The sequence below is a fragment of the Antedon mediterranea genome, chromosome 6, assembly GCF_964355755.1.
Source record: "Antedon mediterranea chromosome 6, ecAntMedi1.1, whole genome shotgun sequence".
Classification (NCBI taxonomy): Eukaryota; Metazoa; Echinodermata; class Crinoidea; order Comatulida; family Antedonidae; genus Antedon; species Antedon mediterranea.
In genome coordinates, this window is record NC_092675.1 from 27,443,430 (window position 1) to 27,455,541 (window position 12,112).

General features: G+C 29.3%; 1 protein-coding gene and 1 long non-coding RNA gene across 7 annotated transcripts in view; one reads left to right on the forward strand and one right to left on the reverse strand.

Annotated features, from left to right (window-relative positions):
* LOC140050991 (interleukin-6 receptor subunit beta-like) overlaps positions 1–12,112 on the reverse strand; it is a 54,606-nt gene that overhangs the window by 16,181 nt on the left and 26,313 nt on the right. The window lies entirely within an intron of this gene.
* LOC140050994 (uncharacterized) overlaps positions 1–12,112 on the forward strand; it is a 41,049-nt gene that overhangs the window by 10,419 nt on the left and 18,518 nt on the right. For both annotated transcript variants that reach the window (XR_011845473.1, XR_011845474.1), the window contains exon 2: positions 3,269–3,379. This is a non-coding gene — a long non-coding RNA (uncharacterized lncRNA). The remainder of the gene's footprint in view (positions 1–3,268; positions 3,380–12,112) is intronic.

The following is a 12,112-nucleotide window of genomic DNA, read 5'->3' on the forward strand; positions in this document are numbered from 1 at the left end:
AACGTAGGGAAGGGGGCTTTAATTTATAATTACTTTAATTTTCATATTTGTTGATTTTTTTGTTGTTGTTGAAAAGATCGATCTTTTTCTAAATGTTGAATATACTGTTAAATTGCAAAATGTCTTAAAAATCCACATTTGACTCAATATAAACTGTTAAAACACCTGTACTGTATGTACTGTACATTCTCACAAACAACTCAAGGCTATAGTGCCCTCACTGTGGAATATAGTATAGTACGGTAGGTTGTGATTGTGAATAAGTAATTTTCTGGACGGTGAAATGTTTTCTTTGTTTGTTGTATTGTTATATACCAAAGTTGCATTTATAAATTATAAATTAATAATAACTATTAAAAATTAAAAATATTTTAAAAAGAAGTCAAGTAATAAATAAATATACTTTAGTAACACATGAAAGTGTAGGCAAAAATCAATGAAACATAATATAGAATCTTGAAAATGAGATATAGTCCAGTTAATAAATAAAACTGAATCACAAAAGCAAGCATGTACAGATGAATATGTAGAAGCAGATACATTTAAAATTCACAGGTGACCGGTGTTGACATTTCAGAGTTATCTATTAACCAATTTGATTATTGGAATGGTATAAAGGAATTAGTGTAGGACTTAAGAAACTTTTAGCTGATTATCTGATTAAAGATATAGATCTTGCCTGTGTGCTATCTCAAATAAAACTTGGAACATCTATCATTGAATTTGTATGTGTGAATACATAGAAAGCTCAAGATCTTCATTTTGTGTCATTATATCAAACACATATCAGACAGTATAACAGTACTCTAGAAACAAACTAGCCAAGAACCAAATATTTAGAATAAATAATAATTTTTCAAATACATCATCATTTAAATACATCATCATTTAAAGAAAATGGATAGCCAGGGTTCTTTGTACCATTGTAAAGCTTTGAGGAATATGGTAGCCTTTTTATTAATCATTTAAACATATAATAGGAAAATGATGACATTTAACATTTAGGCGTTTCCCGGGGATGGTTGATCAAGAAGTGGCAATCATCACAGTCTCTTAAATTACTATACCGTCTCCTTCATCTACTGTCCAGAAACGAAAGCTTGATAATAATTCTGAATAATCAGGATCTGAATCGTATAATAAATCTTTTTTAGAATGCATGCCTTTAGGTGTATTAGCTAATGTGTCAACATAATAGTCAGCCAAAAGGGATGAAAATAAAACTAACTGGCATTTTATTTTGAGAAAATTTTGAAATTATAAAACAATTAAAGAACACAAACAAATTATTGTCTTGTGACTATAATTTTGTTTCTTCAAATAACATCTTTTTTTTTAAAACCAAATTCAGAAAACAACAATTTCAGTATAATATATAGAAGATAACAAACTGTGGTACAATATTATGCAGAATGATCCAAGAACCAGACATTCTGAAGGAGAATAGGCAGCCAATCATGAAACAACTCATTCCTTATTTGCACAAGTATTTATATAAAATAACAATTAGACTGAATAACCCCAAGAAAAAGAACAACAATCCTGCATAAACAATAATAAAAAAACATCAAAAAGAAAAAAAAAACAATCCAGGTTGCTTCTGGATATTCAAGGCTAGACAATTAAACATAAATGGTAATAAAGTTGAAAGAATTGAGTGTTGATGAGAGATAAATATTAATTGGCAGATCATTCCATAGTTTTGGCATGTACTTGAGAAAGATCTGTGTAGTGTTACAAAGACGCCAGCCTAGTTAAATCAATGAAGGACCAATTCTACCTCGTTCACCTAATAAAAAAATTGAAATACAGATGGATCCTATTATTTATTAGTAAACCTGTATCTTATTCTTAAAGATGTATTGCCCCCCTGAAAAAATAATTCTTAAAATAATTTTTGTTGAAATATTCCATTTTAATGTAACATAATAGCTATCCATTTTGGACCAAAAATTTTAGGTCAAAAAAAATAAGTATTTACCTGAAGAAAATGTAATTTAAAGCAAACATTTTTTTGGTTGAATTTAACCTTTTATTTTGTCATTTTATAAGTGAAAACATTATTTTTTCCGTTTTTTTTCCTACGAAAGTGATAAACTTTATTAAAACTACAAAATAACCTATTCAAAGTCTGATTTAATTAATCTTCATTTTTCATATTTTTTGGGGGACAATACATCTTTAAAAATGTTAAGAAAGTTATAAAGTGATGAAAGTTATTGAATTAAAGATAGAAAAAAACTTATTAAGTAATCTTAAATGTTTACAAAATTGAAGTACACTGGCGTATAAGCTTTTACAGAAGTCTCCAATGTATTTAAAGATTGTTGTCATTAATCACAATCCAGTTCATTTAGCTCGATATATATCAGTTCTTGATGTTTAATTGAAATACAGAAAACAAACTACTAAAACTATATCAAATGATATAATATATCATCTGGACATCAAAACATGTATGTGAATCTAAAAAAAAAAGAACATCAGATAACACCAAGTAACTGCAATACCAGTTAAATATATATTGTCCCCCTGAACAACATATTTTCTAAAATGTTTTTGTTGAATTTTTATGTCAGATAACAGTTATTCACTTTGATCAAAAATTGGATTGAAAAACAATTATTTAACATGAAAAAACAATAATTTTAAGCAAAAAAAATAGTCAAACTGGATGGAAGTCAATGAGCGTTTTGTTGAATTGAACCAGTTAATTTGTCTTTTTATAAATGTAAACACTATTTTTTGTAGTTTTGTTTTTCTACAAAAGTGATTATACTTTATTAAAACTGTGAAATGGCCTTTTCAAAGTCTTTTTTTATTCATCTTAATTTTCCTTTTTTGGGGGGGAACAATACATCTTTAAATTATATTATGTGTTCAGTAAAGTTTGCAAGTTAGGGAGTAATTTCCTGTTTCCTGTATTAAGTACCTCCTTTAGATATAAAATTCCAGGTACTCTCGAAGGGGAAAAAAAAATAGCTTTAAGAGTATTTAAAAATATCAGCACCTTATTTTTGTTTTTTTCTTCAATATTTGAATTGCAATATTCTGTCTTTTGTCTTCATCAACAGATTTAAACTTATTTCCACCTTTTTCCCATTTTTTTGAATCACTTAAACCTAGCTAGAGCAATTCCTTGTCTCCACTGTATCGTTCACATGGGGGTTCGGGGAGAGGAGTTATGTATTTTTGCTTTGTCATGTTATTTTTATACTATTTTACTCATATTTAAAAAATTTTTTTTTTCATTGTGTTTTTCTTGTAGGCCTACATTGCTGGTCGTGTGACCCGAGGGGTCGTAGGGTTGATTCGCAATCACACATTACAACTGTCTCATTTATGTGGCAATATCTGTGTTCTTAAGAAGTCCATTTTGGTAATGTTGTCTATTGTTTTGATTTTTATTTTTTTTTTGGACGATTAGTTTATTTACATTTTCGTGATTTATAGTTCTACAATAAATAAGATTAGATACAATGACATGAACGAACAACATGATAAATGAAAAGACTATGCAAAACACACTATATTACATTTTATGCTATGCATCATTTGTGACTATAATGGCCGAGAGATACAAGAACGTGACAAATTTTACTGAACCTCTCTAACGATCTTATACAAAAATAAAAAAAATAAAAAGAGAGAATATTTTTTTTAGCATTTCCAAGATATACTTTTGTAGTTCACATTCTGTTCAATGACACCACACCAGTTATAAATATTATTATGTACATTATTATACAATGAATGTTTATGAGTTATTGAGAGAATATTTTCATGCATAAAAGATTGACAAGGTGGAGCCGAGTAAGTCAGACTTGATGGAGATTTAACCCATATATTGTGTGTTATCTTTTGCTATGACTCAAATTTAGGGGGATGGGAGAAGCTTCCAGGATTCGCCATGGCATATGATAAAATATTAACCAATCAGATAGATGTGTAGAAATGATTTCTTGATGTAAATTACATAAAGCCTAAACTTAAAAGGAATAAAGCACATTAAGTTGATGATTAATAAGGGTCTACGTTTAGAAGCTTTACTTAATGCCACAAGAGAAACATGGTGATGTACGGGGACTTCATGGGGATTACAGTTCGATTCCAATGGTGTGATTTATTCCAATCATTCATAATAATGTAGTAGATGAAAACTCAGCCACTATGGATTACGAAAGATTAACTGTACTTGATAAAATTAAGAAACTTATTAAAAGAAAAACTGGAAAGAGTTTGTATGTGAATTTGTTTAAAAAAAAGTTAAATGACTTTGGATATGAAAGCTGGGCGCAACAACACTGTAATCAGGAGGTGGCAAATATTTATTATAATTTCAATTCTAACTTTTAACAACAATTCTTGACACAGCGGTAACTAGCAGATAAATGTCCATAGCAGTTTATAGCCTATTTTATGGTCCGCTGTGGCATACTAATAATATTCATGCTAACTAATTACTTTATTTCAATATATTACAATATTTACTATTTCTTTTATCATCATTGATTTCCACTATGCAATACAGTACTTATTTATTTAACATAAGCGATGATTTATAGATAGTTGATCATCTTCTATATAAATCAACTCAATGCATCATTTTCACCACAAGGGAATACATTTAAATCAAAATGTGAATATCAAATTATCTAACTTGATTATATAAATAGTTTTTACACCTTCTTTTTACACAAGACACTTGAATACGCAAACAACTTTAAAATCTTTTCTTTTCATGATCTAATATTCCTAAAGTTTTACAATAAATGTACAAGTTACATCTATCTTCTCATTCAGTTCATTTTATGAACAGAAACATGACTTGAAATTTGCCTTGTACTGATTGTCACAAATAATAATATAAATTCCAAACAAGAATATCAAATGTTTAAAATTGTCATTACCAATATCATAAAATTGCAACACTGAATAACTGACTGATAAAAATACAGACAGTATACAGTACATATTAAAAAGATGTATTTTGTTCTCCAAAACATAATGAAGATAAATAAAATCAGACTTTGAATAGGCAATTTTGAGATTTTAATAAAGTTTTATTTAAAAAAAACAACAAAAACAATGATTTCATATTTAACCATCAACCTATTGTCTGATAATTTTACACTTCTTTTCTTTCATTTACAGGTTTTTTTTTATGTATATAATTTTGTTTCCTGACAGACTAGCAACAATAATGGGTTTGCTCTGAAATTGTGCTTCTCTTTTCCTGTCTCCTTGGTTTTGTTCAGTTTTAAAGAGCATGCTTATCTAACACAATGATGTTAATTCATTATGTGTGAAAAAAGATGATTTTTATTGACATTAAAAAAAAGAATCTCTCTTTTAAATATCTTTTAAATGTAGGTTTAGAAGGTCACACTTTTATGTATAATACACATAACAATAATATCTTTTATTAATAAAAAAACTGCTTTAGGCATATGGAAAAAAAAGATAATAAACAGACTGTGAAAAGCTTGAAAGATATTGTTTTTTTGCTTTGTCGACTACGATCACCATTGGTGTTAGGCTTTTTTTGACGGTGTTCACGTGTGTTTAATGTTTATAAATATATTCTTTGATGCAATAGCACATGTTTCTACAGGATCATATCATACACAAGGGAGCAATAAGGCCACTTTCATCAATTTATGTACAATATGTAAAGCAGCCAACATAGCACATCAACACATCAAACTGATAAAATGAAGTTTTAAAATCACACATTCCTTAATTTATACCTATAGAAATGTATATACTGTGGTTATTTTCTATATTTTTGCTTGTAACACTATTTAGGGTTTTAAAATAATAGGTTACACATACAGAAAGTTGCATGTATGTAGTTTATATTTTAGTATTAATGATGTATTTAATCTATTCACTATAGTAGATATAAATATTAATTCATTAATAGTTAGCTCACATTTCTTTAATATTGTTATAATTAAAGTTTGCAATCAAATGAAACTTTGCAAGTTACATTCTCACTTAAAATCAAAATGTTTAAATCATGAACTGAATTCAATCTGACCATCTTGTCTGTGAGTAAATTTATTACTAATTTGTTTTTCCAAATGTTTTTTTTTAAATCAAGTTCAATTAATATGGGAATCGATGATAATAGCAAACATAATACTTACAAAGGGAAGATTAAAGTCTGTAGAGCTGAGTAGTAGTTTTAACATGGCGTATGTAACTGACTTTTCATGCTATGTTTTGACGCGGTCGTTCAAAACTCCGGAAGGAGGGCTTGAAATGTACAGTACATAAAGTATTAAATGAAAATACAAAAATTACCATAAGCTATAAACCAGTTACATGGTATTACAACATGGTCAACCTTCATCTTTATAAATGAGTTTAAACGTACAGTATGCGCAAACACCCAATGCACTCATCAACTCAAAGTTAGCATAGGTTGTATGTATAAGTACTGTATGTGCCAACCTTATGCTAGGCCTCGGCAAACTTTGTGCCAACCTTATGCTAGGCCTCGGCAAACTTTTAGCTTTACATTATGGCTATTCGTAGTCGAGTGATGCAAAAATAAATTAAGAGAAGAGAAATGAACATTTCAATTTTCCGACCATCAATTTCTATAAAAAACAAAATGATGATTGATGTGGGGCCAAAACTTTAATATGTTGATGGCTGATGCGTCATGTATTGCCCAAATGGCCTTACGAAAAGAATTCTTTGAATCAATGATTAATTAATGTTTCGCACAGCTGTAGTGCGTCTGTTGCTTTGTGTATATCAGCCGGGTCAAAAATATGTTATTTTGCTGTTGTTACTGTCACCGAATATATTTTGTTTGTAAGATGTTTTTGTCAATTGTAATTTGTACAAAATACATTTGAGAATAATTCTTAAAAAAATCTACTAGGCCTAGATTTTTATAAGAATTATTCTCAAATAGTTTAGCAATTTGGCAGATTGATTAATTTGCTTTTTCCATTTCTTGATCCCTCAACCTAAATTAGGAAATACTACTTAAAATCAGATAAGAACATTTAATTTGATTTGATGTTTATCATTATAATTACCATGCAGCTTTTCTTGAGAGTTCAATATCTCTTAAACATGTGAGAAATGTGTTGTTTTTTTACGAAGGTCGGGAGTTCTGGGAACGTTTTCAGATAAATCGGTTCTTATTCAAGCATTTAGAAGTTTTAGGGCTTTAAAGACCAGTAGATTTTACTATAAATACTTCACAATGTTCAATTATGATTAATCAATAAGGTAATTTGCGGCAACATATGAGATTCTCTTAGGGAAACATACTGTAATGATAAAGTGAGTCTATACAACATTTGTCTTGTCTAAATCAATGCCAACATTGTAAAATTGACGGTACACAAAATTTCAGTTCAAACAAAAACATCGTCAAATCTGATATATTGTCTCTAATGCGATTGAAACATTAAAAAAATTAGATGACTTCATGTTCGTGAAAAAAAAACAATCGACCTTTCAAAGTATCAAAATATAATTATATAAGAATAAACACACCATATAAAACGTATGATCACATAGCCTAGAATTTGATCAACAGCTGTAAGACCAACTACTATGAATTTGTTATAGACCGATATGAGATCTGTTACGAGTTCCTAAGCGAGCTCAGCGTCCTGTTGTTAGATTGCCTTGATCAGATTCAATTGACTTCAGCAACTGCGCAATATTAATTAATCATCGCAAATAAAGCATGAATTTAATATTACAAATAACATAATTTATATAATATATTCTTGGTTCAAGATATATTCCTATATTAATTCACTAGGAAACATAGTGGTCTGCATGATTAGCGGTTTTAATTTCAGTTAAGTGCGTATCTCGTTTATTCAAACAATGCATGAGCGAGAGTGATGCATAATTTAAGTATACAAAAGCTAGCCTCCCAAAATACAGTTTAAAGTTTTCTGCAAGCAATAACAGGAATAGGTAGCTACTGTATATCACACTACAAGATTATATATCTGTATACAATGTATAAATTAAAGGCACAGAAGAAATTCTAAACTGCCTGGAGAAATGACTGAAAATGAATTAGAATAAAGATGAAGAAATGTGGGAAAATGAGAAAAGCCACACCAACCGAGATTCTGGGAATCTTCTACTTGTTATAAAGGTAAAAGTAAAGGTAAAGGTATTCATATTTGTCCTCAAGCTTAACTGGAAACTGAGGAAATTCGGATTAGGTCCTCCACGGACCCACGGCAGCCAGCAGTGCAGCGCCTACCAGATTAGCACACCGGGAGACGATCCCCTACTCTTTTCAAGTTCTTTAACGTGCACTGTTAAGTACACGGGACCAACGGCTTTACATTCCATCCGAAGGACGAGGCAATGAGAGTAAAGCATCTTGCCTAAGGATGCAATTAGTATGGTACAGATAACCTCGAACCCATGCCTATCATATGCTAGTCCGATATTACCATTACACCATCACTCTCCAGTATATACAGCACCCGCCGCGATTTCTAGACGGTCTCCCATCCAGAACGCAACCGGGCCCAACGTTGCTTAACTTCGGTGATCTGACGAGAACCGGTGTTTCAACGCAGTATGGCCGTATGCAGATGTCTTTAACATCCCTCCTCTACCTTCCTAACTTTTTTTAATTACAGTGTGAAAAATACTTTCAGTTCAGTGTTCTATTTCATCATGTGTACTGTAGGCCACTGTCATTTATTTTTAAATATTTTTTTTATGTTAGGCACTGAAAGTTTTTCATGTTTCAGTTTGCTTTTTATTTAAAAAAAAATTAAATTAGTTTTCATATTTAGTGAATTAGTAAACAATATTACTTTAGTTGTAGAGAAAACAAACATTTAAACAATTGTGTTCTAAAGAAGAAGTATGATTTGTGAAGCCAATTTTTCCATGAATTTTATGGTTCTTTCACACCTGTTCCGGCACAGTTCGGGATCGGCCCTGGCAAATAAAATTGAACATCAATGTTTCGTTTCACAATAATATGGCTATGCACTAATTGATATGCGCATAGCCGCATGAAAACAAAACATTGACATTCAATACGACGGAGCCGGGCCGGAACCAGAACAGGTTTGAAAGACCCCTCCTTATTCAGCTCTTTCACTTCCTCTTCATGATGGAAAAACAAACGGAAGGAAATAGATAGCTATTAAATATAATAAATTATTTGTTTGGTTTTTATATTTTGAACTAAAAGAGGAAACATTAATAGATAAATGTAGACATGCAAATAGCAAAAAGAATAAAATACATGTGTATTACATTTTTACTTTACTTTTTTGTTATTAATATCGCATTTGGAAAATAAATTTGATATTCAAACTTAAAAAATTATAATTGATTTGAACGACTTTACATATGGTTGAATCAACAAATGCTTTATTTATGGTAATGTATATTCTCAGTAGTAAATATGGTATCTGGGATGACGGTTGCAATAATTACAGTTTTTTTTTTAAATGGCTTAAGAAATTGTATGAATTTGTAGGGTAAATGCAAAATCGAGATGGATCTATTGTCAATTTTTACTATTCAGAACACCAAGGCTAGCCAAAATAATTGGGTTTTTTTTCTGGTGTTGGAGAGTTTCTGGTTTTCAGAATCTGAATAAGACAACTAAACATGAATAAGCAAAACACTCAATCAATACATAATTCAAAACACCAAGCCTTCTATAAAAAAACTAGGCCTTCAATTATTTATTCAATTTTTTGATTACAATACTCTTTTGACAGTAATAATAATAATGTAGTTTTTAGTGGTAAATATTCACATTTTTTAGTGTAATATTAATTCTCTGAAGCAGGTCAAATTTTGCTAATAATAAAATATTTTTACCCATATTTTTGTCAAATTCTAGCAATAAAACAAGTCATTTAGCAACAGAACATTAAGACTCCGTGTGTAAAAGAGAAACAGATTGTTACTGTGAGGCTAAGAAAAACATCATACAATAATTCTGAACAATGTATTCAATTACAGATTTCTGAAGCGCACAACATATTAACAAATTAAGGAATATTTAATTGGGTTAATTGCACAAGTGCAGCTAACCTTGATAATACAAACTTTTCAGATCTTACTTTTTTAATATTTCATACTCATCCAACAGCGAGCACAAACTCGCCAATTACAGGATGGACAAACTATTTTATAATTTAACTTAGGCTACTTGCCTAATTGTTGTCATTTGAGGGTGCTGTGTCATGGAAACACCATTAATGGATAGGGGAGCATCCTTAGAAATGTTATTCTATAGTGTCAGCCTATAATAAATATATACAGTACTACAATAAAATTACATTTGTTTCATGGTGAAATTTTATGCAAATATTACACTTGCTCATTGTAGGAAGAGTGAGTTAATTCATAGAAATCATAGTGAACTGTGATAAATGATCAATTATTATTCCAGCATTCTCATAACAGAATTTAAAATGGTGTTAAAAACATTAAAAAAAAAGAAAATTTTGATGTAGGCCAACTATAGCCATGTTAAATTTCTAGAGCAATCAGACAATACACTTTATCAAAGGAATTGGTAAAGAACCCCAAAAACATATTGACATTTTTTATATTCATTTCTTTTTTATATTTATAGATACGTATTTATTATATTATCACCTACATACTGTGGGGTTTGGTACCTCACTTTGTCCTAAAATCTGTATTCAAAAAAATTTTAGAATAATGGTAAGAATGCCATTTCAAAAGCATTGTCATGTGACGAAGTACATGGAACTAGCATTTCAATTAATTGAAATGGCCTAATTTTACAATAGTTATTAAGATCAATTTGCTAAAATGGTTTTTGGAAATCTATTGCTGAAATTAAATTGAAGTCTTTAATATGGGTTTTTTTTGTTTTTTCATTTCTTACAATTTCAGATAAAGAACAGATGGAGTCAACAAAGTGATCCATTTTCATAATAATTAATTAAAATAAAATAAAACTTAATTTATATGATTATTGAATATTGATGATTTTTTGGTGAATTTATTTTTCATGAAACATGTACGTATGGCGAATTATTTATAGCTTATTGTGAACATTGAAATTTAATTGAACACAATTTCTAAATATACAGTATCATTTATATATCTTGTATGCATTTTATTTAAATGTTATTAAATAAAGTATACTAAAATTACCATTATGATAAATAATTATATTATTCTCATTATACCATGTGTTTTGTTATTTGTTTCATGTATTTCTTTTTGAGAGCTTCTCGACTATTATACATTTATAAGTCACAATTTTGCTTCATTAATCTACCATGTTCTGTTTTGATGCTATGTAGCAAATTCAATTAAATTTATATTTATTTAGCATGGTTCTTAACATTTTTTGTATTTGTGAGACAAAAAATGATGAACAAACATAAATAACATAAACAGTTTATATAAATGTTATCACAATAAGCAGAAGAAGGGAATTAGATAATTTTGGATTTATAAAAGTCTAGTAAAAACCTGCTCAAGGTTGAATAAAAACTTGCTTGTTGAAAATGTATGCAGCATTTTGTTTTTGTAAATCGTTAAAGTTAAGAGTGAATAACTTAATGCAATAGGAAGACACACATACTACTTTGTGACAATTATGCTGCAGAACATTAATCTATTAAAATTTTCACCCGAAGACTTTTACTAAATCAAATCAACATTGGATGATCCGTCACTATGAAACGCATAAGCGCAGAATAAAAACCGCTATACGCCTAGAGAATTTGCAGATTTTTGGAATAGAACTTCCTGACACAATGTTGAATTAATCGATATTTTAAGTAAAAGGCCATTAATTTGATGAAATTAAAGATAAAAATGATTAGTTCTAGAAATCCATTAATAATATTATCCTTCAATAGGTCAATTTGGTGCACTTCTCGATTATTATCCTACGCTAGCTATTAAATATTAAATATACCTCATTACCGCAAGTAATGTCCTTTTAATTAATTCTTATCGAGTAAAAGTATCACATATCAGTGATTTTGTAATTGTATACTTACTTAATTTTCAAATTATTAGAAAATAAAATGATGGGAAAATACTGTATAATATCCATGGGAGGAGTATCCAGGATTTTGTAATGGGT